The sequence below is a fragment of the Arachis hypogaea genome, chromosome 18, assembly GCF_003086295.3.
Source record: "Arachis hypogaea cultivar Tifrunner chromosome 18, arahy.Tifrunner.gnm2.J5K5, whole genome shotgun sequence".
Taxonomy (NCBI): domain Eukaryota; kingdom Viridiplantae; phylum Streptophyta; class Magnoliopsida; order Fabales; family Fabaceae; genus Arachis; species Arachis hypogaea.
Window position 1 is genome coordinate 99,287,874 of NC_092053.1, and position 5,579 is coordinate 99,293,452.

Consider the following 5,579-nt stretch of genomic DNA (forward strand, 5'->3'; position numbering starts at 1 on the left):
TGGAGCGCTTCTTTAGCGTCACTAGCTTGACGGTTGGTTTACTGCTAGGATGGACTGTAATGTTTGAGGTCCTCTCCTCTCACTGTAAAGCTTTCTCCACTTGATTCCTTGATGATTTCTAAGTGCTCCAGGGAAAGGACCTTTCTGATAGTGAACACTTGAGGTAACTGAGATGAAATGGTGGGAAGGTGGGGTGGGATTGGTCTTGTCTCCAAGTGAGAAACCTTCTATAGGAACCTTCTTATTTCTCCATCCCCTTGGTGGTCTCTTCACAACTCTTTTCTCTTCTTCCAGTAGTGCCCCATTGACTCTTGTTGTGTCAGGGAGTTCCTTGTTAGCTGCTTCTCTCAACTCTTGTGGCTTCAGCTCTTCCTTGAACTCATTTGGTTGCTTCTTCTCTTGAGCTACTTGTTTATCCATCAAGGTAAGCTTTAAATGCTGACCCTGTGGTTCATTGCTGTTCTCCTTCAGGGGACTTTCAATGTATTCTTGCTTCAATTCTTTGTTCTCTTGTTCATGTTCATGTAAGGGCTTGAAGGCCTGAAAAGTGAGCTGCTCATCATGTATTCTCAGTATCAACTCTCCCTGTTCTACATCAATAAGTGCTCGTAGCTAGAAATGGTCTCCCCAGAATAATGGGATGGAGGTAACTTTCTTCCATGTCCAGAACAACAAAGTCAGTGGGGAGGAAGTAGTTTCCTACTTTTACCAACACATTTTCCACTATTCCTTCAGCCTGCTTCTGAGTTTTATCAGCCAATTGTATGATTACATCTGTGGATCTCAGCTCGTTTGATTTGCAACTTCTTCATAAGAGAAAGAGGCATCACATTTATGCTCGCTCCTAGATCACAAAATCCTCTGTCAATTTTTATTTCTCCTATGACACAGGGAATATGAAAGCTCCCTGGATCTTTTCATTTCAGGAGTACGTCCTTCTGAATGAGAGCACTGCATTCCTTGTTCATCACCACTATTTGGCCACCTTTCAGGTTGCTCTTCCTGGCTAGTAGCTCCTTCATCCACTTGATACAAGTAGGCATCTATTTGAGGATTTCGAGGTAGGGAATGTTGACACTGAGAGATGCAAACATGTCTAGGAATCTTGAATATGACTTTTCTTTCTCATCACCCTTGAGTCTCTGGGGAAATGGTGCCTTTGGCACATAAGGCTTCAAAGTTTCCTTCCTTGTTGAGTCTTTTCTTTTTACAGATCCAGTTCTTTGTTCCTTTTTTTTCATATTGCTCTGGGAGTTTCCTTGGCTGTGCTCTGCTGGTTTGCTGGTGTCTTCTTCCAGGATTTCTTTATTTGCAAGAGTCACTGCCTTACACTCTTCCCATCTCACCTTCTTCATTTTTCCTCTTGGATTCTTCTCAGTGTCACTTGGAAAACTATCGGTGGGCTTCAGAATCTGCTGTGAAAGATATCCTACTTGAGCTTCTAGATTCTTAATAACCTCTCCTCAGTTTTTTATACTCCCTCTCACATCTTCCTTGAATTTCTTTATGTCCTCACACTCCTTGCAAAGGTTTGCAAGCATAGCTTCCATCCTGGCCATTCTGTCCTCATCATGTGGTGGTGGTTGGTTGAAATTGGGGTGTTCAGAGTGATTGTTATGGTTTTGATGTGGTGGTTGTGAGTAGGTATTTTATGTGGTCTGGTATGGTTTTTGGTTGGCATTTTGGTGAGTGGAGTTGTTGTACTGGGTTGAATTATGAGGTTTGTGATTTTGGCCTTGGTTTTGTTGGTTCCCCCACCCAAAGTTTGGGTGGTTCCTCCAACCAGAATTGTAGGTTTTAGAGTATGGATTATTAGCTTGCCTAGATGAGTTTCCAAGGTAATTAGCTTCCTCCCAGTTAGCTTCTTCTTCTGTCTCCAACTCTTCTTGGGGTGATGGTTGAGTGTGGATAGCTGCAGCCTGATTCTTCTCCATTTGCTTGGTTAATTCAGCCAGTTGCTTGGTGATCATCTTGTTCTGATCTAGGATTGCATCCATTTGATTCAATTCCAAGACTCCCCTGTTGTTGTTCCTATCTGAGGCATAAAAGTACTCATTGTCAGCCACTGTCTCTATCACATCAATGGCTTCTTCAATGGTTTTCTTCTTGTTAAGTAAACCTCCAGATGAGTGGTCTACAGCCTTCTTTGATTCATGATTCAACCCTTCATAGAAGATATGAATTTGTACCCACTCATTAAACATGTCAGGGGAAATTTCCTTGTCAAATCCTTGAATCTCTCCCAGGCTTCATAAATGGTTTCACCATCCAGCTGTTTGAATGTTTGCACTTCAGTTCTCAGCCTATTTACTTTTTGTGGAGGGTAGAACCTTGTCAAGAATCTGTTCATTACATCTTCACAGGTTGTCAAGCTTTCCTTTGGGAATGATTCCAATCATTTTGATGCTTTGTCCCTCAAAGAAAATGGAAACAGTAACAATCTATAGGTGTTAGGATGAACACCATTAGACTTAATCGTGTCACATATCCTTTGGAATTCAGTGAGATGCTCATTAGGATCCTCTTGTGCACTTCCTCCAAAAGAACAGTTGTTTTGGACAAGAGTTATGAGTTGAGGCTTTAATTCGAAATTGTTAGCATGGATAGTTGGCCTTTGAATGCTGCTACCACAATTTTCTGGATTTGGATTGATGTATGATCCCAGAACTCTCCTCTCTTGTCCAGCAGGGTTAGCTCCACCTCTTCTGGCATGATTGTTCACCTCTTCTTTAGGATGGTTTTCCATCTCTTCCTCCATGGTTATATCAAAGTATTCCTCATCTTCTTCTACACTAACAATCCTTTTCCTCTTGCTTCCCTCCTTAATCTCAGGAAGGTTCTTTCCGGTTCACTATCAAAGGAAGTTGAAGTTTCCTTTCTCCTACCTGTCATACAATGGACAAGTACAAGAAACAGCAAGTGCAGAGTCTACTAAAACAGAGTATAGTTAGCTTGGTTAGAACAATTTATCAAATGGTTAGTAGGTTAGCTTGCTAGAAAGTAAAGCAGTAAGATAAAATTCAAGAAAAACAACTAAAATTGCAGAAATTAAAGGAACAACTGGAATTAAAATTTAATTAATCAAAAGAAAAGTAAAGTGCTCAATCTAATTATCCTTCAATTTAGTAATTGTCAATACAAAACCAATCCCCCGCAACGGCACCATAAACTTGATATGCAGGAATTTGCCTCTCAACAAATTTCCTTCCGGTAAGTGCACCGGATTGTCATCAAGTAAAAACTCACAAAAGAGTGAGCTCGAATCCCACAGGGATTGGTAGATCGAGCAATGTTAATTGAAGAATTATACTAGTTGAGTGGAATCGGAATTGAAATTGGAATCGCAGAAATTAAAGTTGGCGGGAAACTTAAATTGCAAGAAAATAAATGAACAGAAATTAAATGGCTAGAAATTAAATGACAGAATCTTAAATTCCTGGAAATAAAATGGGATCGGGGAATTAAGCATGAAATTAAAGATGCAAAAAGTAAAATTGAATGGGTAGATCAGAGATGAGGAATTCATTGGGTTTCAGGAGATATTGAATTCTCCGGATCAAATCATTTTCACCTCTTCCTCAATCAATGCATTCATTGACATTGCTTGGCAATCTTAGGTAATTGGATCCCAATATCTTGGCTCACCAATCTCTCTAAGCATGGACAATTGCCCAATGTCTTGATTTAATTGCTCAAGTGAAAAGTTTAAGTTCGGTCACTGACTATACCACACAGATTCAAAGATCAAAGTGTTGGTAGGATTACATGTCACTATATCCATCCAAACCCCAATCTAATCCACTGTGAGAAAGCAATTCTAGCATGAATTCTTCATTCCTCTCTCAAGGCTCCGAAGAATTCCAATTATGGATAGCTTCTCTCTCAAGACAAATATCCAATTGAATTAAGACCAAAAGCTTTCTAACAAAAATCAAGAGAAAAGAAAGAAGAAAAAGATGAAAACTACTATGGATACATTGAATTACAACAGAGCTCCCTAACCCAATGAAAAGGGGTTCAGTTGTTCATAGCTCTCAAAATCAAAATTGGAATTGAAAGATACATTCTCAAAGAAAAGTGCAGTAAGTGTAAGAAATTCTAATATGGGAAAAAAGTCCCAAAAGTCCCCTCTAACTTAAATTCTAAGCTATTTATACACTTTTTTCCATTGATCTTTAATCCTTGAATAGGGCTTTTGCCTTGATGGAATTCGGTTGAAGATAGCTCCAATTGGTTGCCCTTGGTGTTGAGAAGAGATCTGTGTGAAATTTTGAATCCTGATGCTTCACGTTTGAGTCAACGTTTGAGGGCCAACGTTAACCCAAACGCCATTTTAAAACAAACCAGCAAAACCAGAAAGCTTGCTGTCATTGGCGTTTGACTCAACGTTGGAGGGCCAACGTCAGCTAACCCACGCGTACGCGTACCGTGCGCTTCCGCGCAAAAGGGATAGAAAATGCTCATCCACGCGTACGCATACTGTGCGCTTACGCGTGGATGCAAGATTTTCATTTTTTAAAAACAAAGGAGGGGACGTTGGCCTCAGTGTTGGACCTCCAACGTTCCCTCCAACGTTGGCGTTTTCATGCGTACGCATACTGTGCGCTTATGCGCACATTGGTATTTTTTCATCCGCGCGCACACGTCACTGACGCGTATGCGTCGATTCAAATTTCTCAACTCCAATTTCTGGGCTTGGCATCGCAGATGTTAGAGGTAGCGTTTGAGGCAACGTTGGACCTCCAACGTTTGATTTTGGCACGTACGCGTACCGTGCGCTTCCGCGCAAAAGGGTTAAAATACTCATTTACGCGTACGCGTGATGCGCGCTTCCGCGCGGATATCAAAATTTGCCTTTTTTACGCTTACGCGTCATAGACGCGTGCGCGCAACTCAAAATTCATTCAGCTCCAAAATTGAAGTTTTTATCACCACGTTGGGGGTAACTGACGTTAGGATTTTTGCCAGTAAAGAATATCATAAAAACAGTCACGTTGTAGATATAGTTTCTAAACCAACAAAAATCCCTTCATACAAACGTTTTGGTTGTCACAAGTAACAAACCCCTTTAAAATTGATAACTGAGTATTTAAACCTCAGGTCGTCTTCTCAAGGAATTGCAGGGAGGTATGTTCTTATTATTGGTTATGAGTTTGTAAATTGGGGTTTTGGAAGTAAGGTGGGAATATGTTATATGACAAATAAAATAAATAAATAACTGTAAAATAAGCTTTTGGCAAGGTGAGAGAAATTGGAAGTCCAGACCAAGTTATCCTTATCAATGATAATGAAAATTGAATCTTAATTCTGCTTAGTCAACCTTTACTAAAGTAAAGGAAAGTCAAGGGACAAATTAGTTTGATCTTCGAATCCTATTTATTTCCTAAGAAAAGATTGGGATTATTGAAGTTCAACTCAATTGGCAAGTTGACAATTAACAATTATGCTATTAAGTTGGATAATTCCTGAGTTACTGATTTCTTAACCAAGACCAAAAGGGGAAAAGTAAATCTACTGAAATAAGAATGCCTTCAGATGGGAAGCAATAATCATGTAAATAAAAGAGAGCAATAATAACT

At 39.9% G+C, this 5,579-nt stretch overlaps 1 non-coding gene across 1 annotated transcript; it reads left to right on the top strand.

The window, feature by feature from the left end:
* The first annotated feature begins 2,202 nt into the window (after positions 1-2,202).
* LOC112774700 (small nucleolar RNA R71) lies at positions 2,203-2,305 on the top strand. The gene has a single exon (XR_003189168.1). It is a non-coding gene; the product is annotated as a small nucleolar RNA R71 (small nucleolar RNA).
* The last annotated feature ends 3,274 nt before the right edge of the window (positions 2,306-5,579 follow it).